Below are 27667 nucleotides of genomic sequence, written 5' to 3' on the forward strand. Positions count from 1 at the left end.
GCAAACCAATCAATTTGATTTGTTGGAGCGGACGATCACTCTTCCTATAAAATGAGGGCTTCATCTTCTCATTTAACACACCATCTCAGAGGAAAACATATCTGAGAATGAGAGAGCAGTAGAGCAGTGTGAGGTATTCACAGGCGGTATAGTCTGTTAGGGAAAAAAGAGAATGTGAGCGATACTGTAGTGAGGTGGGAATCTTAAAAGAAGGTTATTTATTTTGAGTGTTAGAGTGGTTCGAGGAGTATTTTACTCGGGGCTATTGGTGTAAAATTCCTCAATATAGTGGATTACTTTACTCCTCTTGGGCCCGAGGTTTTTCCCCTTATTTAGAAGGGTTTTCCACGTTAAAAATCTTTGTGTCCTTGTTGTTCTTTTTATTCTTGTTGATTATTGATGTTAGGCTAAAAATTCATAATTTTGCATGTAATTTACCTTGCATTATACCTTAATCTTGTTAACTTTGGTGTAAATATTTGTGACTCGAGCTTAATAATGGTGTTTATATGTGTAGGAGTCAATCTGAAGTGATTTGGCAAGCTTGCATGCAAAGTGAAGTAAAAATAGAAGAATTTAGAGGGAGTATGATTTTGGTGCCCAGGTTGGAGCCAGGCACCAATCAAAACACCAATGGCAGAATAGAATAGAAGTGGAAAAATTTCGGTGTCCAGGTTGGCGCCAGGAGCCAAGCGAGACGGCTAAGGGCGGATTTCGTCCTAATTCGGTTAGGACTTGGTAGTTTTGATCTTACACGCCCCCAACATGTATAAAAGGGGTTCTAAACCTATTTCTTAGGGGTTAGACATTATTGGAGAGGAAAAAGGCTACGGGAACACCTAGAATCAACGAATCGCAAGAGTTTTTCTCTTCCATTCTTCCTTAATCTGTAGTTTAATGCTTCCAATTATTATCATAATTGTTAGTATAGTTATGAGTAGCTAAACCTTCCCATCTAGGGTTTGATGGAACCTATCGGAGGATGATTTGTTCACTACGTTTAATATAAATTTTTCGTTGATCTTTCTCTACTTGTTCAACTATATTTTTGTTGTTGTTAATTGAAGAGCTCTTAAATAACTGTGCCTATTTAGTGTGTATCACTCGAGACAGAGTACGCATTTAGGTAGTCATTGAACAACACCACTTCTAACGTATTTGAGAGATAAATATAGAGGGTTTAAAGGCGGGATTAGAGATAACAAAAACTTGGTACGATCGTAGTAAGCGGTGAATTAGTGCCAGCTAGCGTAGTTCGAGAGAATATGTCTAGTAAATTATTGTAGCTGCTCGAAAGAGATCTACGACACCCAAAGTGATCACGATCGATAGAGAATACTTAGGCAAATTTATAGGAAACGTAGCAGGGGATATTCCGACAATAGGGGAAATCATAACCCTAGACTTTTCCAAATCTTGTCTACAACATTTGCTCTGTTAGTTATAAATTACTGCATTTTAATTACTCCTCTTAGTTAGTAAACACTCAAATTGATATTTAGTATTTCTGAAGGTTGATTACTTGAATTCTTGCGAAACTAGTGGTTGTGATTAATAGGTTAATTCCCTGTGGGATTCGACTCCGGAATTGTAAACCAGATTATATTTGCAACGACTTCTAGACCTCCTAGGATGACAAGTCATAGGGAATAATACCGCACGCTAGGTATTTTGCAATATCTGCATACCATGGCGCTACCTCAAGGCTTGTGGCCAATATTTTTTCATCCGGGAAGGTTTCCACGATCTCCTCTACCTCAACATTCTTCTCTGCTCCTTCCAGCATGGACAACTGATCCACCACTTGGTTCTCTGTTCCCTTTCGGTCACGGATTTCCAGGTCGAATTCTTGTAGTAGCAACATCCATCAAATCAGGCGCAACTTTGAATCCTTCTTCTCAATTAGGTAACTGAGAGCAACATGGCCAGTATAAACAATTACCTTCGAGCCTATCAGTATGACCTAAATTTGTCAAATGCGAACACCACTGCTAGCATCTCCTTCTCAGTCATTATGTAGTTTAGTTGGGCACCACTCAGGGTTCTACTTTCATAGTAGATTGGGTGCATGACTTTCTCCTTCCGTTGCTCCAGCACTGCTCCCACAGCATAATCGCTTGCATCGCTTATCAGCTCAAATGGTTTCTCCCAGTCGGATGCAACTATGATAGGTGTAGACACCAACCTCTTCTTCAATTCCTTAAAAGCTACCCTGCAGTCATCAGAAAATACAAAAGGGTGATATTTTTCAAGCAATTTACTCAAAGGGTTAGCAATCTTGCACAAATTTTTTATAAACTGCCTGTAGAAACCGGCATGGCCAAGGAAACTTCTTATTGCATTGACAGAAGTGGGTGGTGGCAACTTCTCCATTACATCAACCTTAGCACAATCTACCTCAATGCCCTTACTTGACACTAGGTGTCCCAATACTATACCTTCATGTACCATGAAATGACACTTTTCCCAATTTAGCACCAGATTAGTCGCCATACATCTCTTCAGTACTCTTTTCAGATTCCTAAGGCAGTCATCGAATGAGTTTCCCACCACTGAGAAATCATCCATGAAAACTTCCATTATGTCCTCTACCATATCTGTGAAGATGGCCATCGTGCACCTTTGGAATGTGGCGTGTGTATTGCATAGGCCAAACGGCATTCTCCGGAAAGCGTAGATGCCATATGGACATATGAATGGCGTTTTCTCTCTATCCTTTGGACAATGGTCTTTTCGGGTGGCCTTGTTCAATCTTCTGTAGTCTATAGAAATTCTCTATCCCGTGACTATTCTTGTTGAGATCAACTCGTTGTTGTCGTTTTGCACCACAGTCATTCCACCTTTCTTTGGCACACATTGAACTTGGCTAACCCAGTTACTATCGGAGATGGGAAAAATGATTCCCGCATCTAACCACTTGATCACCTCATTCTTCACGACTTCTTTCATGTTAGGGTTCAGCCTTTTTTGATGTTCTCTGGAAGGTCTGTGCCCATCTTCCAGTAGAATATTATGCATACAGAAGGTCGAGCGGATTCCCTTAATATCTGTAATGGTCCAACCAATTTCAGTCTTGCACTCTATTAACACCTGCAAAAGTTGTTCTACCTGCACATCTAACAAACCAGATGAGATAATAACAGGTAAAGTCGAGTTAGGTCCCAAGAAAGCATACCTGAGGTGATATGATAGCGGTTTCAGTTCCAACTATGGTGGCTCTTCAATCGATGGCTTAGCTGGAGGGGTCTTTCTTTCTTCTAAGTGTAAAAACCCGAATTCGAGCTCTCTTTTCTAGTACTCTTGGCCTTCAATAGCCAACAACCGCTCCACCAAGTCCTCACCATTTACCTCTTCTAAGTTCATAAGGCAAGCTGCTAGAGGGTCTTTTGCATTAAGTGCCTCATCAGCTTCCTCCATGATCACATCCACAGCTTCTATCAAAGAGCAATTTGCAAACTCACTGGGTCGCCCCAAAGAATTTTGCACATTAAATGTTATTTCTTCATTATTTAGCCTCATTTTCAGCTCCCAGTTTCACAATCAATCAGGGCTCTTCCTGTGGCCAAGAACGGTCTTACCAAAATTATGGGAATTTCATCATCAACCTGGCAGTTCAGAATGACAAAATCTGTCAGAAACACAAACTTTCCAACTTGCACAAGTACATCGTCAAGTATACCTGATGGCCTTTTCACCATTTGGTCAGCTAGCTATAGTAACATGGATGTGGGCCTTGCTCTTCCAATGCCTAACATTTTATAGATAGCCAATGGCATCAGATTTATGCTCGCCCCCAAATCACACAATGCTTTGGCGAATGCATAGCTACCTATGGTGCATGGAATTGTGAAGCTTCCAGGGTCGGATAGCTTCTCCGCTATAGGTCTTGTCACAATAACACTACATGTTTGAGTCAATGTCACAGTTTCCAAGTCTTGAAAGTCGAACTTGCGAGACATCAAGTCCTTCATCATTTTTGCATAACCGGGCATCTACCTCAAAGCATCAATTAGAGAAATGTTTACCTGAATTTGCTTCAACATTTCCATGAATTTTTTGTACTGCTCATCCTTCTGATATTTAGCCAACCTCTGTGGGAAGGGTGCTGGAAGTTGCTTCCTTCATGTTACTTGAGTTAGATCCTGCCCCGACACTATTTCTGATGCCTTCTCTTGCACTTTCTCAGTCTCCTTTGCAACTTCTTTTTCTTTGCGTGTTTCCTCTTATGCATGTTGTATCGTTACCTCTGTTAACCATGTTGAATCATCCACCTTAATTGGTACTGGCATAAGTATCTCAGTTGGCCGGCTTTTGCGAGCAATTTCTTGTTCTAGATCAAGATCTCTACATTTCTTAAACTCACCGCCATAAGCTATTTTGGACCCTGCTTCGGATTGACATGTGTGTCTGTAGGTAACGTCCCTTGGGGACGATTATTCAGAGCCATATATATCTTCCCTAATTGAATCTCAATGCATTTTATCGCTGAGTCATGTGCTTCAATATTCTCTTGCATTTTTCCATTGGACCTAATCAGTTGTTGCAACATTCCTTTAATTTCAGACAACCCATCATCTTGTCTCACTACCTGTTGTTAATGAGGCTGGTTATAAGCTAGCTGCTGATTTTGTTGATTGTATCCCTATTGCCTTTGGTAAGGAATGACTTGACCCCGTGGTCGCATAGCTCCCGAATTGTTGTTGTTATTGTACTGTTGTTGTGCTGGTATATATTGCTGATTCTGCTGCCCCCAATTCTGACCACCTTGCCTCTGGCCTCCATAGTTGCCCACATAATTCATATTCTCCTGATAGTTCTGGTTCACCTTCACCACTCCTCGAGCACACATATGGTTGGTTACTGCATGGTGTACGTATGCCCCCATTAGTTGTGTCAACTATATGTACCTTCTTTTAGCCTGGCTTATCAATCTTCTTGGTGAGGATACTTATTTGCGTTATCAGAATGGCCATATTATCGGCTATGGAGTTGTTTGGGTCCAAAGCTACTGAGTGAACTACAGGAGTGATTGTAGTGTCTCTTGTTATCCATCCTGAATTTTGAACCATTTTATATAGCAGGACCTTACACTCTCTAAATGATTTGCTCAAAAATGCTCCACCTGCTGAAGCATCAATGTTGGCCTTCAAGCTATCTGCCATTCCCATGTAAAACCTTTGTCCCAACATCTGATTTGGAATGCCATGATGTGGACGCTTAACCAACATACCTTTGAACCTCTCCCACGCTACTTGTAGTATTTCAGCTGGTTTCTGCCTGAAGCTCAATATCTCATCAACTTGCTTGACAGTCTTATTGGGTGGGTAGAACTTATTCAAAAACGGCTTGACTAATTCCTCCCAATTGGTGATGGAGTTTATGAGGAGCGAATTAAGCCAAGTCTGAGCTTCACCAGTCACCAAGAATGGAAACAATAACAGTCTGATTGCTTTCAATGTCATATTAGGTTGCTTTTGAGTGACACAAATTGACAAAAAGTTTTCCAGAAGTTGTTATGGGTCTTCAATGTAAGACCCGGAGAACAGTCACTTATTCTGCAGCAGATGTAACATGTTGTTTGTGATTTGAAATGACTTCGCTTGTATCTGAGGGACTGCAATTGTGGTTGTTAGATTTTTAGCGGTGGGTTGTACCCAATCATACAAGGTCGCTCCACCTGCTGATTGTTCGGGTCATTCACATTGTTTCAGTTATTCTGGTTGTCTATGACGTCCCCCATTTCTAGTTCGATATGTTATGATAGGTTCTGCTGTCATTTGTCCTTCTTGTCTGCACAATTTAATGCCTTGAAAGCTTTCTCAGGATCCGGTAATGCTTCAAATAATTCACCAGTTCTTGAGGAGTTTCTAGGCATGTACCTGTAACACACAAGACTACTAACGTAAGAATTTCAATATAATGAGGAAATTTTACTAAACTTAGAATCCTAGCAATTCTTCTAGCTGTAATTCATAATACCGTTAAATTCCTCGACAACAACGCCAAAATTTGATCATGCCCAACTACGCTCCTAAGAGGTCTAGCGGTCGTTGCAAATATAATTCGATTTACAAGTCCGGAGTCGAATCCCACAGGGAATTAACCTATTAATCACAACCACTAGTTTCACAAAATTCAAGTAATCAACCTTCAGAAATACTAAATATCGATTTGAGTGTTTACTAACTAAGATAAGAGTAATTAAAATGCAGTAATTTATAACTAACAGTGAAAATGTTGGACAAGATTTGAAAAAGTCTAGGGTTATAATTTCCCCTATTGTTGAAATCTCCTCCGCTACGTTTTCTATAAATTTGCCTAAGTATTATTTACCGATCATGAGCACTTTGGGTGTTATAGCTCTCTCTCGAGAAACTACCATAATTTACTAGACATATTCTCTCGAACTACGCTAGCTGGCACTAATTCACCGCTCACTACGATCGCACCAAGGTTTCATTATCTCTAATCCCGCCTTTCAACCCTCCGTATTGATCTCTCAAATATGTTAGGAGTGGTGTTGTTCAATGACTACCTAAATGTGTACTCTCTCTTGAGAGATACACATTAAATAGGCACAGTTAATTGAGTGCTCTTCAATTAACAACAACGAAAATATAGCTGAACAAGTAGAGAAAGATCAATGGCAAATTTATATTAAACGTAATGAACAAATCATCCTCCAATAGATTCCATCAAACCCTAGATGGGAAGGTTTAGCTACTCAAAGACATACTAACAATCATGATAATAATTGAAAGCATTAAAATACAAATTAAGGAAGAATGGAAGAGAAAAACTATTGCGATTCGTTGCTTCTAAGTGTTCCTGTAGACTTTTTCCTCTCCAATAATGTTAGGGGCGTGTGATGTCACCCAAACTCACACCACTAATTGGGATTGTGAGGCGTTCGTTGCAATTATAAATACCCAATGCGAGTCGGGGTCGATTCCATAGAGAGCTTTATGTTAGATTAGGTATATACCTAGTCTAAGTATATGATGTGCCCAAGATTGTACTTTCACATATTCGGTTGTTTCTTTTCTACCCCTAAATCATATGCTAATGCTGTAATGGAAAAGCTAAGAGATAATGTTTTTGGTATTGTTGTTTTTCAGGTTGTAAAAGATCTAGGGTTGTAACTTCCACCTAGTTGGTCACCTAACGGATTGAGAGCTTTAGGGCATATTTGGTTGGCCGGGATACAATATAGCAATCACACACGATTACTCACTCTATACGTCTCGGTAGTTTGAGTGATTTTGCCCAATTTGGCTTTCTCAAGTTCAAATGGATATTTCACAAAACAAATGATAGATGCTCAAGTCGGGTCTTACTATCTCTAGATTCGACCCTTTTATTGGGACTATCAATTTCTTGAGTTCACCCCAATTTCTTGTTAGCCAAGTTTTCCTAGACTTAGTCTCTCTTTCTCAAGTAGAGACTAAGTCAATTAGGCATGAATCAATGTTTGCACCCATCAATTCTCAAATTCAAGCAAGAACTAGGCTAAATATCATATACCCAATCATAAATAGGCCCTAAATCAATCACCCATTAAGTACCCATACTAGGGTTGGGTCACAACCCTAGCTAAGGGTTTAACTACTCATAGAAATTGAAGAAATTAAAGAAGAAACTAAGATAAAACTTATAATAGATGATTAAGGGAAGAAAATCTAATGTTAAAATGATAAACTATTACAAAGTTACCCAAAACAGTAAAGAATAACGGCTATCTATTCTCATGTGCTCTCTACTAAACCTAAATTTAACAAAAAAGCTATTTATACCTAGCTAAAATTATTGGAAAAAAATTGCCCCTGCGGAGATTCTGCGGCCGCACAATTATGTGTGCGGCCTGCACTTTGACACTAGCTTGACAGGATGGACTTCTACGGCCGCACAATTCTGGGTTGCGGCCACACTTCTTCAAATTCCACGGTCCGCACATTTCTGAGTGCGGCCGCACTCTAGAATTTTAGCTTTGACATGCATGACTTCTGCGGACCGCACATTTCTGAGTGCAGACGCACTTTTGATTCTGCGGCCGCACAATAATGGTGCGATCCGCACAATAATGGTGATGTCCACACTTCTTCATGACCCGTGAATCTATCTCTCTGTACCTCATCTTCTGTGGCCGCACAATAATTGTGCGGTTCGCACTTTGCATAGAAATTTTGTCAGAGGCTTCCTCATGTTCTGCGGCCGCACTCAATATTGTGCGGTCCGCATTTTGCCCTTTTAGCTTTGTTTTGATCCTTGTCCAAAATTACTCCTTCTTGAGTTAATTTTCATCTCTTTGACTTATATTCCAACACTCCTGCAAGAAAGCACATTTCATCAGTTTTCGGGAATACCTTTAAGCAATTTTGAGCTAAAACAAAAGTAAAAGAGTGAACTAAGTATTCAAAATCTCTACTTATCAACTCCCCCAAACTTAAGTTTTTGCTTGTCCTCAAGCAAATAAGGTAATTCCCACCTTCACAAGAAAAGAGCTATTTCAGCTGGCCTAAGGTGAATCAAACACACATCAATTGGGACCAACAATTAACCACAACACTTATGAATTACCAAGAATGCAATGATTTGACTTTTTAAGTACAATAGTTCGAGTGTGACATTAGAGCATCAAGAGTTGACTTTATTCATCGAGGAAGCTCGCTCTTTCATGTAGGTCATTGTGGATCCCAAACTCCTCCTCATCTATTCTCCGTTAGCATATCTCACTTTAGAATGTAACAGTCAATTCAAGGATTGTGAAAAGTTCACTCATCTCTCTCAAAAGAATTTTACAAGTACGGCTCTAAGTACCATATGCTTGCCCCTCATGTAAATCACCACTAATGTAAGCTCACTCAACTTGAAATCATGTAGGGATTTTTCGGGATGTAATGAAAGCTTTTGGACTAAGGTAGGATTTGTTGGAATATCATCTTTCCTTAAGCACTCCATTTTCTTTTTTTGGCTCATACTTAGTCGACTTTTTGAGTCATTTTCTTTTTCCTCGGGGGAACTAGAGAGACTTAACGTCACTCTTTCTTGGTCATGCTATTCATTTTCTCCTTCTTTGTTTACTCCATGCCTTTTATCCTTGTTTTTCATTGAACCCTTCAACTCTTTACTTTATTCACTTTCTTTTTGGCATTTTTCATTTTGTTCTTTCTTTCTTTTATTTGCCTTCCCTTTTATTCATTTCTTTCCTTTTTTTGTACCTTTATATCACTTTCAAACTCCTCGTCTCTCCCCCAAATTTATGTTTTAGCCAATTGTTTCTCAAGAATGCCAAGGAAAAATCGGGTGACAAGAGAGGGTCATTACAAATGGGTATATGCTTATAACGTGGTTATTAAATTAAAAAGGGCTTAGGCTCAAATGGGTTGACTAGGGATATCATATTGGTAGGGTATGGAAGATTTCAAATTGGATCAAGGAGAGCCTACAATCCTTTCTCAAGCCAAGCCAAACTTAGAATTTCGCCTAGAAAAATATCTAGGGCAAGTTCTAGACTATTAGCACGGGTACTTTGGACTTGCAACTAAATATCTCACCTCTCACGCTGCTGGATTGCTAAAGAGAAAGGAGTCGAGGTCCCACAACAACCCTATTTAAGATTGAAAATCACAAATAGCTCGATTGAACCACTCGATGAATTCTTAAGTCAACACAAGAGTCAAAAGGTCATAACTAGAGCCATTTTCTGCCAAAAACTTGTTTTTAACCATAAGGCCGTAAGTAAATGTGTTGGTACGAAGTGAAGCATGCTTGAGACCTTTTTATTCGTTTCTACTGTTTTTACCTAAACATAAAAAAATGGACTCAATCCCTTAAGAAGATTGTCACGCCATCCATCGTTGGGAAGAGCCACCCGGTTCATACAAAACCCACCTTTGGAAAGAACCGTGGCATTAAGAAAACCAAAGGCTTATTGCTTACTTAAACATAACAAGAAGCTACCAAATCAAAAAGAAGATATTAAAGTAAATAAGAAGTTATACTACTAAGAAAAACAAACTACATAAGCTATAAAATAAACTACTAAAAGTAAGACAAATGAATATACAAACCGATGGGAAATGAATATATACATCAAGCGAAAGGGAGGAATATATACATAACAAAAGAGAGAATAAGGATAAAAGAAAAAGAGTATTAAAGTTATTACAGGCTAATGTCAATGTCATAATAAACTATTCAAAATAGCCTACCCCCTGAAAACAAATAAGCATTGTCCTCAATGCTTAATAAAAATAAGGATAGAGAGTGAAAAGAACTCCCTATGTGGTCTCAGTATGCATGGCATCATCAGCACCCTCTGGATCCTCCAATTGGATTTCATCGTCCTCCAATCGGGGAATAATGGGGTGGCTGAACATCTGGAGAATCTCCTCAGCGGTGTGGGCAGCAGGGTCCGGCTCCTCAGACTGGCCAGTTGTTATCTCTGATGCCTCAGGTACTGGTGGAACCGCTGGTGCTATCTCCATCAGAAGGTTAAGGGGAATATCCCCAGCTGGTGCAAGCTTGGCCACCTCGGTGCTCAATCTTTCCACTAATTTCTTTGATGCCTGAGATTTCTACATCTTCTTCACCTGTTTGCCCAACTCCTCAATAGCTCTCCCGTGCGCCACCACTGTATCCATGATAGTCTTCTGATTTTCTAGGATCTTCTTCAAAGTTTCCTCCACTGACGGAGGTACCTGAGGTGCTGCTGGGGTAGAGGACTGTGCTGCAACAGCACTGGATATGTCAGACAACTTTGAAGTAGCTGTCTGCATCCAGTTGTTGAGACTCGCCAATGACTGGGAGACTCGCAGTGCAGTGAGTGGATATGTGGAAGAGGCAGGCACTGGCATTGATGTAGATGGTCTAGAAGGTAGAGGTGGTGGCATGTCAGCTGTCTTGGTGGAAGGACCGGCTGATGTGGAAGGCATGGCAGCTGTAGAAGGCTCAGCAGCTAAATCTGTAACCACCACCGTTGGCTCATCAGATTGGCCACCGGTGGTAGTTGCCTTACCCTTGAACTTTGGGTTTCCCAGACCTTGCAAAGAGTACCATGAGAAGGGATATTTAGCCTGCACCTTTTGATCAAAACTCCTCGGATCCACCTTTGCATCCGTGAGGTATGTTGTGAGTGTCTTGGGATATGGATAAGAACTTTCACCTCTTTGGACCACCAATGACATATTAACCGACATGATGTCACCCATATTTATTGGGTACCGGGCCATGATGGATGCCAACCAAACTGCTCGGGGGAGGGGAAGATTGTTTTCATTCCGGCTTGGGTCTAAGCGGCTGCACACAAAAGTTTTCCACCCTTTTGCTTCAAAATTGAGGGTGGCCCGAGCAATGGGAACCCCCACTGTGATCCACGGTGGTGGTGGTCTTGGAGCTGCCAATATCTCTACTAGCCAAGGGCGAACTACATCACCCTTAGAGAGATTTTCTAAGTACTGGACTGGTTCTAACTCCTCGAATCCCAAGTACTTTTTCAGAGTGCACTAATTGAATCTAACTTTCAAATTCCGCACTTTGGTAACTTTGGTACCCTTCTTTATGTGTTCCACATTGGCATAGAATTCTCGTACCAAGTACTCCTTGGCATCCTTGACACTTTGGGTGAACCACATCCACCCTTGGCGCTCCCGGAACTGTCTAAGGACATTTGGATTGTGAATATCCAAATCCTTAATTAATTGCGGCCATCACTCTCTGTGTGAAGGCCTTCAAACTCACAAACCGATCCTCCCATGCTTCCTTCTTCTTTGACCTCTCTAGGCCGCCCACTCGAGTGTCACCTCCTCTACCATCACCCGGGACATCATCATCATCATCATCTATTGCCACTGTTGCCGGAGGAGTAGGTGTAGAGGAGGGCTCTAAACCCTGGCTACCGGCATCAGAACCCTTAGAAGAACTTGCTGAGGTGGAGGGTTCGTCCCGGAGTTGGTATCTCCTTGGGAAGTGTGATCGTTGGGACTGGGCCTCAGGCTGTTCTCCCATTGAGTGACCTTCGGAGGCTTTCCTAGACGGGACATATGAGCTTGATTCAGAAGGTTCTGTGGCCCTCCCTCTCCCCGGGGTTTTCTTTTTTGTCAAAGTGTTCTTTTGCACCCCCAAAGGTTGAGTGACTTTGCCCCGGCCTCGGGAAGGTTCACCTCTCCCTTTAGATATATCTCCTCTACCTCGTGAACGAACCATTCTCTGCAATATGAGGTACATAAGTCGGTTATAGCTCAAAACAGTGTACACAGATGCATAACAGTTGCAGGAAAACGGACTGCAGAAGATGCAATGCGGACCACACAATTTTGAGTGCGGCCATAGACTGCCATGTGCGGACTGCACAATTTTGAAGTGCGGTCTCACATCCTGAAGTGCGGACCGCACAATTTCGAGTGCGGCCGCACAATCCTAATTCCAGAATACTGGTTCTTTGAAGTTCCAAAGTACGGTCGCACACATTTTTCTGCGGCCGCACAATTTTTCTGCGGACCGCTTAATTTTGAGTGCGGTCCGCACTTTTCATACAACATTTTAGCCCTAAGTTTAAGATCTGCGGACCACACAAATTTGTGTACGTGCGCACAATTTGAAATTACGCAGCACTGACTCTGTCTTTTGCAAGTTTTGCACAATTTAGACATCGTATTTGCAATTAAACATGATTAATGATCTACCCAGGCCCCAATGAACATATATGATATTAACCATATGAGTTTAAGCATACATGACTAACAATTGACATTTTAGGTCTAAAAATAACTCTACCACAAAAGAACAAAAACTAAAAAAAATTGAAAAATCTAGAGAAGTAATGAACATACCAGTTATGAAGGATGCATATAAGAATCTACACTGATGAAACGAAGGAAGATTGTGAACTAATTGAACGTGCACTGTGTTTGCTTAGGGTTCAAGAACTCAAAGTGTGTAAAATTGTGAATAGTGCATTGAGGTTCTATTTATAAGTTGACCAAGTCACCCCAAACCTAAGGTGAGTGCGGACTGCACTCTTTACCTGGACCTTGATGCAACTCTGCGGTCTGTACAAAAGTGGGTGCCGCCACAGAATTTGTGCAGACCGCACAATTTTGTGTGCGGCCGCAGATTGGCTATGAATTTTGACAGGCCAAGTTCAGAGAACTTGCAATTTTGGTCTTCCAGTTGTGCGACCGCACACAGAATTGTGCGGCCGCAGAGTGATTTCTGCTGCTGCCTTTAGAATTGTGCGGTCCACACAATTAATGTGCGGTCCACACTTTTTCAATACTTAGCTAATTATGACATAGTCCCTACAATACACATCCATTCCTGTATATACTTCAAAACTAGTTAGCACAAACAAAGCCTATCTAATGAAAAATAAAAAGAAAAAGAAAAAGACACATGGGTTGCCTCCCAAGAAGCGCCTGATTTAACGTCGCGGCATGACGCAGATTACCAATCATTTGAAATGAAGAACCGCCACGATGTGGCCATCATCAACCTTGCCAAGATAGTGTTTTACCCGGTGCCCATTGACTCTAAACACCTCATCATTTTTATTCTTCAAGTCCAAAGCACCAAAGGGGGTTACATTCACCACTTCAAATGGGCCACTCCATTTAGACTTCAACTTGCCCGAAAATATCTGTAACCAGGAATTGAACAGTAACACAATATCACCTTCTTTAAACTCCTTATTTCAGATGTACTTATCATGGAGGTACTTCATCTTGTCCTTATATAAGGACGAACTTGAATATGCATGGTACCAGAATTCATCAAGATCATTCAATGGTGCCACCCTTAAGTTGGCGGCGACATCCCATTCATGATTAAGCTTCTTCAATGCCCACATATCCTTGTGTTCAAGTTCCACCGGTAGGTAACAAGCTTTCCCGAACACTAACCAATATAGAGACATACCAATCGGTGTTTTGTAAGCCGTGCTATAAGCCCAAAGAGCATCATCAAGTTTCTTTGACCAATCCGTCCGGTTGGCATTCACAGTCATTGACAAAATACTCTTGATCTCCCGGTTGGAGACTTCGACTTGCCCACTTGCTTGAGGATGATAAGGAGTCGACACTTTGTGAGTGACACCATTCTTTATGAGTAAGGTATCAAAAGCTTTGTTACAAAAGTGTGATCCCCCATCACTAATAATGGCCCTTGGAGTACCAAATCTCGTGAAGATGTTCTTTTTCAAAAATGCCACCACACTTCGAGCTTCATTGTTGGGTAAAGCCACGACTTCAACCCACTTTGACACATAATTCACAACTACCAATATGTAAGTGTTCCCACAAGAACTCACGAACGGACCCATAAAATCAATGCCCCACACATCAAAAATGTCAATTTCCAAGATGGTGGTGAGAGGCATCTCATTCGTCTTAGAAATCCCACCGACCCTTTGACATTCATTACAACTCTTGACGAGATCACTAGCGTCCTTGTAAAGAGTAGGCCAATAAAATCCACAACTCAACACTTTTGTTGCCGTTCTAGCTCCACCATGGTGACCACCATATGGTGAAGAGTGGCAAGCCTAAAGAATTTCCCTTTGTTCCTCTTCCGGCACACATCATCAAATCACCCTCGGTACAAATCCGAAAGAGATACGGCTCATCCTAATAATAGTCAAGACAATACCGTTTGAGCTTCTTCCTTTGGTTTGAATTGAAGTCATTCAGTACAATACCACTCACAAGATAATTGGCTAAGTCAGCAAACCATGGCATACCGGTAATTGAATTGGATAGAAGTTGCTCGTCGGGGAAGGAATCATTTATCTCAAGGCTGTCATGTGGCCTCCCCTCCTCCTGCAAATGAGACAAGTGGTCCGCCACTTGGTTTTCACTACCCTTGCAGTCTTGAATCTCTAGATAAAACCCTTGCAATAGAAGCACCCACCACATTAATCTTGCTTTAGAATCTTTCTTGCTCATCAAATATCAAAGCGCCGCATGGTCGGTGTGTACAATGACCTTTGTACCCATCAAATACGGGCGGAACTTCTCCATAGCAAAGACAATATCAAGGAGCTCTTTTTCGGTCACTATGTAGTTGACTTGGGCATCATTCATGATCTTACTAGCATAGTAGACCGGATGGAAGATTATGTTGATACGTTGCCCCAAAACTGCTCCGACCGCCACATCACTTGCGTCACACATGAGCTCAAAAGGCAAGCTCCAATCCGATGCGGTGATAATAGGATTAGTAGTCAACTTGAACTTGAGCAATTCGAATGCCTTCATACAATCCTCATTGAAATGGAACTTGGCATCCTTCTCCAAAAGTTTACACAAGGGGTTCACCACCTTAGAAAAGTCTTTGATGAATCGGCGATAGAAACCCGCATGACCCAAGAAGCTCCTCACTCCCTCCACGGATGTAGGGGAAGGGAGTTTGGAGATCACCTCAATTTTGACCTTGTCGACCTCAATACCATGCTTTGAAATTTTGTGACCGCAGACTATGCCTTCTTCGACCATGAAGTGACATTTCTCCCAATTCAAAACCAAGTTTGTCTCCTCACATCTTGCCAATACCTTATCCAAGTTGTTCAAGCACTCATTGAAGGAATTCCCAACCATAGAGAAATCATCCATAAAGATTTCAAGAAACTCCTCCACCATATCGGTGAATATGTCCATCATACACTGTTGAAAAGTCGTCGGTGCATTGCATAACCCAAATGGCATCCGCTAGAATGTGAAAGTACCATAGGAACAAGTGAAAGAAGTCTTCTCTTGGTCCTTAGGAGCAATAAAAATTTGATTATAGCCGGAATATCCATCAAGGAAACAATAAAAATCTCGTCCGTCCAACCTATCAAGCATTTGATCAAGAAATGGAAGCAGAAAATGATCTTTCCGAGTGACTTTGTTGAGCTTCCTATAGTCCATGCAAACTCTCCACCCAGTGACCGTTCTTGTGGGGATCAACTCGTTCTTGTCATTTGTTACCACAGTCATGCCCCCTTTCTTTGGGACACATTGCACCGGAGAGGTCCACGAGCTATCGGAAATAAAGTAAACAACCCCGGCATCCAACCATTTTATGATCTCCTTCTTCACCACCTCTTGCATTGCTTCATTTAATCTTCTTTGATATTTAATGGAGGGTTTGGCATCCTCTTCCAAAATAATCTTATGCATGCAAAAGGCGGGGCTTATGCCCCGAATAGCCGCCAGTGTCCATCCTATAGCTTTCTTCCTCTTTTGAGGCACCGCCAAAGTAGAATCTACATACACGTTAGTCAAGCAAGAGGAAAGAATAACAGGTAAAGTAGAACATGGGCCAAGAAACTCATACCTGATATGTGAAGGCAATGGCTTTAACTCCAAAGTGGGAGGCTCCTCTATTGAGGGATTTGTTGGAGGAGTCTTCCGGTTTTCAAGATCTAAGGACATTTTTCGGGGTTCATAAGTATACGACCCCATTCCTTGTAATGCATTTACACATTACACAAAGTCTTCCTTCTCATCATCATCATGATTAAGCAATACAGCTTCCAAAGTGTCATCAACATTCATCATGTCACTAGCATCATCAACAATCATCTTGGTCACTAAGTCCACAAACGAACAAACTTCATTGCTATTTGGTTTCCTCATAGATTTGCATACATGGAAAACCACCTTTTCATCACCCACCCGGAAGGTGAGCTCACCGGATTCCACATCAACAAGCGCCTTCCCCGTAGCAAGGAAAGGTTTACCCAAGATAATAGGTACCTCATAGTCCACTTCGTAATCAAGAATCATAAAGTCCGCCGGGAGGATGAACTTATCAACACGAACCAATATATCATCAATAATACCCAATGGTCTCTTCATAGTACGATCCGCCATTTGTAACCTCATAGATGTATGTCTTGGTTGCCCAATTCCCAAAGTTTTGAACACCGAGTAGGGCATTAAGTTGATACTCGCCCCTATATCATATAGAGCTTTGGCAAAGTCGGCACTTCTGATAGTGCAAAGGATTGTGAAAGCGCCGGGAACTTCCAATTTCGAAGCCATTGAGTGCACAATAGCACTCACTTTATGTGTCATCTTGATAGTCTCACAATTCATTAATCTTTTCTTTGTCACAAAATCCCTCATGAACTTTGCATAACCGGGCATTTGTTCCAACGCCTCAACAAATGGCACATTAATGGATAAGATCTTTATCATGTCAATAAACTTCTTGAATTGATTCTCACTATTTTGCTTGGCGAGCCTTTGATGGTATGGAGGAGGAGGAGGCCTTGGCATTAGTGCCTTGGTCTATGGCACTGCCGGTTTCGGTATGTCAATCATGTGTCCCCTACACGGGTTCACTTCTTCTTGGGTCTCCTCCACACTCTCATCAATATTAATTCTCACTTCTTCATTAGCTTGAACCACATTGCTTGGAATCTCATCTTCTTGAACCACTACATCATCATCCACAATTCTTCTTTGATTTGAGGTGGTTGTATCTCCACCTCTTCTACTCCTTGTTGTTACGGCCATGGCATGTCCCGTTTTGTTTTCACCCTTCGGGTTCACCACCGTATCACTATGTAGTGCCCCCTTAGGACGAGTGTTTAAAGCTTGCGAGATTTGCCCCAATTGAACTTCCAAATTGCGGATTGGAGTGTTGTGAGAGGCTAATTGAGCATCGGAGTCGGCATTTTTCTCCATAATTTATTTGAACATATTTTCAATCCGTCCCATATCACTGTTGGAAGAACTAGAACCTTGAGACGGATAAGGAGGTGGGTTGTTTGGTTGTTGATACATCGGGGGCCTTTGAATGCCCGACCCCCGATTCTCTTGGTTATTGTTCCAACCCCATTGGTTGTTGTTCCAACCCCCTTGGTTGCTGCCTCCCCAATATCCTTGATTGTTGCCACCTAATTGCCTTGGTTGCCTTAATTGTTCCAATTGCCTTGATTATTGTTATTGTTCCAATTACCTTGATTGTTGGTACCACCACTCCAATTGCCTTGGTGGTTTTGATTGTTCCAATTTACTTGAGATCGCCATTGTTGTTGATTCGGGCCTTGAGAGTTGTTTCTTTGCCCTTGGTAGTTATTCACATATTGCACTTTTTCCTCTTGCTCATTGTATGATTCGTCTTGATCAAACCCACTATCATCTTGCACAAATTGTTCCACACGGTTTTGCACTTGTTGACCCTTTTGCCTTCGCTTGTTCACCATCATATTGTCGCCTTTTATTGTATTTAATTGCTTAGGACCTTGAACCTATTGAAGTTGAGCTTTCGCCAATTGATTCATTGTAGTGGTCAACTCGGCAATTACTTACCCATGATCATGCAATTCTTTGTGTAGGTGAATCACATTTGGATCACATTGAGGAACATTTGCTCTACTTTGCCATGCCGATGAAGTATCTGTCATTTCATCTAAGATTTCACAAGCTTCGGCATATGGTGTTGTCATGAAATTTCCATCGGCAAGTTGATCGACCATGCATTGATTGGTAGTATTGATCTCCATGTAGAAGGTTTGTTGAATCATAGCCTCAGTCATGTCATTATTCGGGCACTCTTTCACCATAGTGCGATACCTCTCCCATATCTCGTGCAACGGATTATTGCATTCTTGTTTGAATGCTAGAATCTCGTCTCTAAGAGTATCCATATACCCGGGAGAAAAGAACTTGGCAATGAATTTTTCCGCCAATTCATCCCATGTATGGATAAAATGGTTTGGCAATCTTTCTAACCAGTCCAAGGCTTTCCCCCGTAGAGAGAAAGGAAATAGCCTCAACCTTAGAGCATCCTCGAAGACGTTAGTTTGTTTACTCCCCAAGCAAGTATCCACAAATCCTTTCAATTATTTGTACGCATTTTGGTTCGGAGCCCCGGTGAAGAATCCCCATTGCTCAAGCAATGTGAGCATAACATTTGTGATTTTAAAGTTGTCTGCCCTAATGCGGGGCAGGACTAGGGAACTTGCGTACCCTTCATTTGGCAACACCCGGTGTGAAGATGCTCTTGGTGGATTTGGGGGTGGAACGAGAATGTTGTCTTGAGGCGGTCAGCCTCGTCTATTTGCTTGAGGCTCAAGAGGACCCTCCTCAACTGGGTCATCTTCCACGTCCACATCCCCCAAAGGCATGTTTCCGAGAGGATCATTATTGAGAGCCATTTTTGTACCTACAATCGATTCACAAAAAGGTTAGTAACCCGGAAGGAAAAGAATACAAATCACACACAAAACCAAATATATAGCTAAATCCGTTTTTAGGTCCCCGACAACGGCTCCAAAAATTGGTGTCGCCCAAACTCACACCACTAATTGGGATTATGAGGCAGTCGATGCAATTATAAATACCCAACGCGAGTCGGGGTCGATTCCACAGAGAGCTTTATGTTAGATTAGGTATATACCTAGTCTAAGTATATGACGTGCCCAAGATTGTACTTTCACATATTCGGTTGTTTCTTTTCTACTCCTAAATCTTATGCTAATGCTGTAATTGAAAAGCTAAGAGACAATGTTTTTGGTATTGTTGTTTTTCAGGTTATAAAAGATCTAGGGTTGTAACTTCCACCTAGTTGGTTACCTAACGGATTGAGAGCTTTATGGCATGTTTGGTTGGTCAGGATACAATATAACAATCACACGCGATTAGTCACTCTATACCTCTCGGTAGTTTGAGTGATTTTGCACAATTTGGCTTTCTCAAGTCCAAATGGGTATTTCACAAAACAAGTGATAGATGCTCAAGTCGGGTCTTACTATCTCTAGATTTGACCCTTTTATTGGGACTATCAATTTCTTGAGTTCACCCCAATTTCTTGTTAGCCAAGTTTTCCTAGACTTAGTCTCTCTTTCTCAAGTAGAGACTAAGTCAATTAGGCATGAATCAATATTTGCAACCATCAATTCTCAAATTCAAGCAAGAACTAGGCTAAATATCATATACCCAATTATAAATAAGCCCTAAATCAATCACCCATTAAGTACCCATACTAGGGTTAGGTCACAACCCTAGTTAAGAGTTTAGCTACTTATAGAAAATGAAGAAATTAAAGAAGAAACTAAGATAAAACTCATAATAGATGATTAAGGGAAGAAAATCTAATGTTAAAATGATAAACTATTACAAAGTTACCCAAAACAGTAAAGAAAAATGGCTATCTATTCTTAGGTGTTTTCTACTTAACCTTAATTTGACAAAAATAGCTATTTATATCCAGCTAAAATTATCGGACAAAATTACCCCTGCGGAGATTTTGCGGCCGCACAATTATGTGTGCGGTCCGCACTTTGATACTAGCTTGACAGGATGGATTTCTGTGGCCACACAATTCTGGTTTGCGACCGCACTTCTTCAAATTCTACGGTCCACACAATTCTGAGTGCGGCCGCACTCTCGAATTTTAGCTTTGACATGCAAGACTTTTGCAGACCTCACATTTCTGAGTGCGGCCACACTTTTGATTCTGCGGCCGCACAATAATGGTGCGGTCCGCACTTTTTCATGACCCCAGAATCAATCTTTCTGAACCTCTTCTTCTGCAGCCGCACAATAATTGTGCGGTCCGCACCTTGCATAGAAATTTTGTCAGAGGATTCCTCATGTTCTACGGCCACACTCAATATTGTGCGGTCCGCATTTTGCCCTTTTGGCTTTGTTTTGGTCCTTGTCCAAAATTACTTCTTCTTGGGTTGATTTTCATCTCTTTGACTCATATTCCAACACTCCTGCAAGAAAGTACATTTCATCAATTTTCGGGAATACCTTTAAGCAATTTTGAGCTAAAACGAAAATAAAAGAGTGCAAATAAGTAGTCAAAATCCCTACTTATCAGCGTGTAGGGTCAAAACTACCAAGTCCTAGCCGAATTAGGACGAAATCCGCCCTTAGCCGTCTCCCTTGGCGCCTGGCGCCAACCTGGGTACCAAAAACATAATCCCTCCAAATTCATCTATTTTTACTTCACTTTGCATGCAAGTTTGCCAAATCACTTCAAATTGACTCCTACACATATAAACACCATTATTAAGCTCGAGTCACAAATATTAACACGAAAGTTAACAAGATTGTGGTATAATTCAAGGCAAATTACATGCAAAAATATGAATTTTTAACCTAACATCAATTACCGTATCTCGATACTATGTTATTATTCCGCTGTTATTACGGTGAATAATATTTTTGGGGGAGGGGGATTATTCCCAGTATTACCAACACTCAACTCTAATCTCACAATCACGACATATCAGGAATTAGTTTTTCCTAATATTCTAAACCTATAGGCTACTAAGCCCAAGGTGTAAGCATTCTTCTTAATTGGGTTATAAAAAATAAAAATGTCTAATTTCTCTTCAAAATTTAGACTAAAGCACACGAAAACGTTTACTGAATTATGAAATATGGGTAGCAATGCAATCGTAACGTGTTGTAGGAAATGTATCGTCCAAAAATTAAAAGCATGTGTCTTTTCATATTTTGTTGAATGTCTTCCCTTTAATTGAAATTTAAGGCCAAGTACATACCTGTTTTCTTAATGAGAAAGAAGAGGGAAGGACGTGACTTTTGATTTTTGAAGACGTGATTTATGGGTTTTTGAAATAGCAAATAAATTGAAAAAATAGGATAAAAGCCAAAAAAAATTGACAAAAAAGATAATTAACTTTATTGGCCACATAGATATGTCACATCACTGTGGCAAGTCCCAACTTTATATATTTATTTAGAATATTCCGTTGTTATTACCGTGAATAATATTTCTGTGGGGGATGAGGGGGTTTATTCCCAACATTACCAACACTTAACTCTAATCTCACAATCACGGCATATCATCGATTAGTGTTTTCTAATCTTCTAAACCTGTAGGCTGCTAAGACCATGGCGTAAGCATTCTTCTTAATTGGGTTATAAAAAATGAAAATGTGTAATTTCTATTCAAAATTTGGACTAAAGTAGACGAAAAAATTTACTGGATTGTGGAATGTGGGTAGCAATGCAATCGTAACGTGTTGTAGGTAATATAATATCCAGAAATTAAAAGCATGAGTCTTTTTATATTTTGTTGAATTACTTCCCTTTAATTAAAATTTAAGGCCTCGTACATAACTGTTTTCTTAATGAGAAAGAAGAGGGAAGGACGTGACTTTTGATTTTTAAAGACGTGACTTATAAGTTTTTTGAAATAGCAAATAAATTGGAAAAATAGGATAAAATCCAAAAAAATTGACAAAATAGATAGTTAAGTTTCTTGGCCATATAGATATGCCACATCACCGTGCCAAGTCCCAACTTTATATATTTATATAGATTATTCCGTTGTTATTAACGTGGATAATATTTCTGTGGGTGAGGGGGTTTATTCCCAACATTACCAACACTCAACTCTAATCTCACAATCAAGGCATATCAACAATTAGGTTTTTCTAATCTTCTAAACCTATAGGCTGCTAAGACCAAGGTGTAAGTATTCATCTTAATTGGGTTATGAAAAATGAAAATGTATAATTTCTCTTCAGAATTTGGACTAAAGCAGACGAAAATGTTTACTGGATTGTGAAATACATGTAGCAAGGCAATCGTAACGTGTTGTAGGAAATGTAACGTCCAGAAATTAAAAGCATGTGTCTTTTCATATTTTGTTGAATGTCTTCCCTTTAGTTGAAATTTAAGGCCTAGTATATAACTATTTTCTTATTGAGAAAGAAGAGAATAGGACATGACTTTTGATTTTTGAAGACGTGACTTATGGGTTTTTGGAAATAGCAAATAAATTGAAAAAATAGGATAAAAGCCAAAAAAATTGACAAAAAAGATAATTAAGTTTCTTGGCCATAGAGATATGTCATATCACCGTGCCAAGTCCCAACTTCATATATTTATATAGATTATTCCGTTGTTATTATCGTGAATAATATTTTTGTGGTTTGTTCCCAATATTACCAACACTCAATTCTAATCTCACAATCACGGTATATCATCGAATAGTGTTTCCTAGTCTTCTAAACCTGTAGGCTGCTAAGACGATGGTGTAAGTATTCTTCTTAATTGGGTTATGAAAAAAGAAAATGTGTAATTTTTCTTCAAAATTTGGACTAAAGCAGACAAAAAAATTTACTGGATTGTGAAATATGGGTAGCAATACAATCGTAACGTATTGTAGGAAATGTAACGCCTAGAAATTAAAAGTATGAGTCTTTTTATATTTTGTTGAATGTCTTCCCTTTAATTAAAATTTAAGGCCTAGTACATAACTGTTTTCTTAATGAGAAAGAAGAGGGAAGGTCGAGACTTTTGATTTTTGAAGACGTGACTTATGGGTTTTTTGAAATAGTAAATAAACTGAAAAAATAGGATAAAAGCCAAAACAATTGACAAAATAGACAATTATGTTTCTTGGCCATATAGATATGCCACATCACCGTGCCAAGTCCCAACTTTATATATTTATATAGAATATTCCGCTGCTATTACCGTGAATAATATTTCTATGGGGGAAGAGGGTTTATTCCCAACATTACCAGCACTCAACTCTAATCTCAAAATCACGACATATCAACAATTAGTTTTTCCTAATCTTTTAAACCTATAGGCAGGTAAGACCAGGGTGTAAGAATTCTTCTTAATTGGGTTATGAAAAACGAAAATGTGTAATTTCTCTTCAAAATTTGGACTAAAGCAGACGAAAAAGTTTACTGGATTGTGAAATATGTATAGCAATGCAATCGTAATGTGTTGTAGGAAATGTAACGTCCAGAAATTAAAAGCATGTGTCTTTTCATATTTTGTTGAATGTCTTCCCTTTAATTGAAATTTAAGGCCTAGTACATAACTATTTTCTTTGAGAAAGAAGAGGGAAGGACGTGACTTTTGATTTTTAAACATGTGATTTATGAGTTTTTTGAAATAGCAAATAAATTGAAAAAATAGGATAAAATCCAAAACAAATTGACAAAAAAGATAATTAAGTTTCTTGGCCATATAGATATGCCACATCACCCGTGCCAAGTCCCAACTTTATATATTTATATAGCTTATTCCATATAATCATAGCATATCAACAATTACTTTTTCCTAATCTTCTAAACCTATAGGCTGCTAAAACCAAGGTGTAATCATTCTTCTTGATTGGGTTATGAAAAACGAAAATGTGTAATTTCTCTTCAAAATTTAGACTAAAGCAGACGCAAAAGTTTAGTGGATTGTGAAATACGGGTAGCAATGCAATCGTAACGTGTTGTACAAAATGTAACGTCCAGAAATTAAAAGCATTGTTGAATGTCTTCCCTTTAATTGAAATTTAAGGCGTAGCACATAACTATTTTCTTATTGAGAAAGAAGAGGGAAGGACGTGACTTTTGATTTTTGAAGACGTGACTTATGAGTTTTTAAAAATAGCAAATAAATTGAAAAAATAGGATAAAAGCCAAACAAATTGACAAAAAGGATAATTAAGTTTCTTGGCCATATAGATATGCCCCATCATCGTGTCAAGTCCCAACTTTATATATTTATCTAGACTATTCCATTGTTATTACCGTGAATAATATTTCTGTTGGGGAGGAGGGTTTATTCCCAACATTAGAGATACTCAACCCTAATCTCATAATCACGGCATATCAGCAATTAGTTTTTCCTAATCTTCTAAACCTATAGGCTGCTAAGACCAAGGTGTAAGCATTCTTCTTACTTGGATTATGAAAAACTAAAATGTATAATTTCTCTTCAAAATTTGGACTAAAGCAGACGAAAAAGTTTACTGGATTGTGAAATATGTGTAGCAATGCAATCGTAACGTGTTCTAGAAAATGTAACGTCCAGAAATTAAAAGCATGTGTCTTTTCATATTTTGTTGAATGTCTTTCCTTTAATTAAAATTTAGAGCATAGTACATAACTATTTTCTTATTGAGAAAGAAGAGGGAAGGACGTCACTTTTGATTTTTAAACACGTGACTTATGAGTTTTTTGAAATAGCAAATAAATTGAAAAAATAGGAAAAAAACCAAAATAATTGACAAAAAAGATAATTAAGTTTCTTGGACATATAGATATGCCACATCACCCGTGCCAACTCCCATATTTATATATTTATATAGCTTATTCCATATAATCATGGCATATCAACAATTACTTTTTCCTAATCTTCTAAACCTATAGGCTACTAAGACCAAGGTGTAATCATTCTTCGTGATTGGGTTATGAAAAACGAAAATGTGTAATTTCTTTTTAAAATTTAGACTAAAACAGACGAAAAAGTTTACTGGATTGTGAAATATGGGTAGCAATGCAATCGTAATTTGTTGTAGGAAATGTAACATCCAGAAATTAAAAGCATGTGTCTTTTCATATTTTGTTGAATGTCTTCCCTTTAATTGAAATTTAAGGCCTAGTACATACCTGTTTTCTTAATGAGAAAGAAGAGGGAAGGACGTGACTTTTGATTTTTGAAGACGTGACTTATGGGTTTTTTGAAATAGCAAATAAATTAAAAAAATAGGATAAAAGCCAAAAAAAATTGACAAAAAAGATAATTAAGTTTCTTGGACATATAGATATGCCACATCACCCGTGCCAAAGTCCCATTTTTATATATTTATATAGCTTATTCCATATAATCATGGCATATCAACAATTACCTTTTCCTAATCTTCTAAACCTATAGACTGCTAAGACCAAGGTGTAATCATTCTTCTTGATTGGGTTATGAAAGACGAAAATGTGTAATTTTTCTTCAAAATTTGGACTAAAACAAACGAAAAAGTTTACTGAATTGTGAAATATGGGTAGCAATGCAATCGTAACGTATTGTAGGAAATGTAACATCCAGAAATTAAAAGCATGTGTCTTTTCATATTTTATTGAATGTCTTCACTTTAATTGAAATTTAAGTCCTAGTACATACTTGTTTTCTTAATGAGAAAGAAGAGGGAAAGACGTGACTTTTGATTTTTGAAGACGTGACTTATGGGTTTTTTGAAATAGTAAATAAATTGAAAAAATAGGATAAAAGTCAAAAAAATTGACAAAAAAGATAATTAAGTTTATTGGCCATATAGATATGTCACATCACTGTGCCATGTCCCAACTTTATATATTTATTTAGATTATTCCGTTGTTATTACCGTAAATAATATTTCTGTGGGGGATGGGGATTGTTCCCAACATTACCAATACTCAACTCTAATCTCACAATCACGGCATATCAACAATTACTTTTTCCTAATCTTCTAAACTTATAGGCTGCTAAGCCCAAGGTGTAAGCATTCTTCTTAATTGGGTTATAAAAAACGAAAATATCTAATTTCTCTTCAAAATTTGGACTAAAGCAGATAAAAAAGTTTACTGGATTGTGAAATATGGGTAGCAATCCAATCGTAACGTGTTGTAGGAAATGTAATGTGCAGAAATTAAAAGCATGTATCTTTTCATATTTTGTAGAATTTCTTCCCTTTAATTGAAATTTAAAGCCTAGTACATAACTATTTTCTTATTGAGAAAGAAGAGGGAAGGACGTGACTTTTGATTTTTGAAGACGTGACTTATGGGTTTTTTAAAATAGCAAATAAATTGAAAAAATAAGATAAAAGCCAAACAAATCGACAAAAATGATAATTACGTTTCTTGGCCATATAGATATGCCACATTATCGTGCCAAGTCCCAACTTTATATATTTATATAGACTATACCATTGTTATTACCGTGAATAATATTTCTGTTAGGGAAGAGGGTTTATTCCCAACATTAGCGACACTCAACCATAATCTCACAATCACGGCATATCAGCAATTAGTTTTTCCTAATCTTCTAAACCTATAGGCTGCTAAGACCAAGATGTAAGCATTCTTCTTAATTAGATTATGAAAAACTAAAATGTATAATTTCTCTTCAAAATTTGGACTAAAGCAGACAAATAATTTTACTGGATTATGAAATATATGTAGCAATTCAATCGTAACGTGTTGTAGGAAATGTAATGTCCAGAAACTAAAAACATGTGTCTTTTCATATTTTGTTGAATGTCTTCCCTTTAATTGAAATTTAAGGCCTAGTACATAACTGTTTTCTTAATGAGAAAGAAGAGGGAAGGACATGAGTTTTGATTTTTGAAGACGTGACTTATGAGTTTTTTGAAATAGCAAATAAATTTGAAAATAGGATAGAAGCCAAAAAGATTGACAAAAAAGATAATTAAGTTTCTTGGCCATATAGATATGCCACATCACCGTGCCAAGTCCCAACTTTATATATTTATATAGACTATTAAGTTGTTATTACCGTGAATAATATTTCTGTTGGGGAGGAGGGTTTATTCCCAATATTAGCAACACTCAACTTTAATCTCACAATCACGGCATATCAACAATTAGTTTTTTCTAATCTTCTAAACCTATAGGTGTAACGACCCAATTGGTCGTTTTGAGTATTACAGCCCCATTCTTCCATTTACTGCTCAATTTATGCCTTACAGTTGATTTATGACTTATCAGGTAAGTTGGTTCGGTTCCGGAAAGATTTCAGAGTGAAATGAGATACTTAGTCTCATAATTAAAAACTTAAATTGAAAAAGTTGACTGGATATTCACTTATGTGTAAACGACCTCGGAATTGAATTCTAATGATTCCAATAGCTCCGTATGGTGATTTTGAACTTAAGAACATGTCCAGAAGGATTTAGGCTTGAAATGGCGAAA

General features: G+C 38.9%; 1 protein-coding gene and 1 non-coding gene across 2 annotated transcripts in view; both read left to right on the forward strand.

Moving 5' to 3' along the window:
- The first annotated feature begins 5199 nt into the window (after positions 1 to 5199).
- LOC117278461 (small nucleolar RNA R71) lies at positions 5200 to 5306 on the forward strand. Its single transcript, XR_004508831.1, has one exon. It is a non-coding gene; the product is annotated as a small nucleolar RNA R71 (small nucleolar RNA).
- An 11705-nt stretch (positions 5307 to 17011) lies between these two features.
- LOC104102740 (uncharacterized protein At5g39570) overlaps positions 17012 to 27667 on the forward strand; it is a 60822-nt gene continuing 50166 nt past the window's right edge. The window contains exon 1 of the mRNA XM_070195749.1: positions 17012 to 17024. The gene's annotated coding sequence lies outside the window, so the exon portion shown is untranslated. The remainder of the gene's footprint in view (positions 17025 to 27667) is intronic.

Source organism: Nicotiana tomentosiformis, chromosome 2, assembly GCF_000390325.3.
Source record: "Nicotiana tomentosiformis chromosome 2, ASM39032v3, whole genome shotgun sequence".
In the NCBI taxonomy this organism is placed as follows: domain Eukaryota; kingdom Viridiplantae; phylum Streptophyta; class Magnoliopsida; order Solanales; family Solanaceae; genus Nicotiana; species Nicotiana tomentosiformis.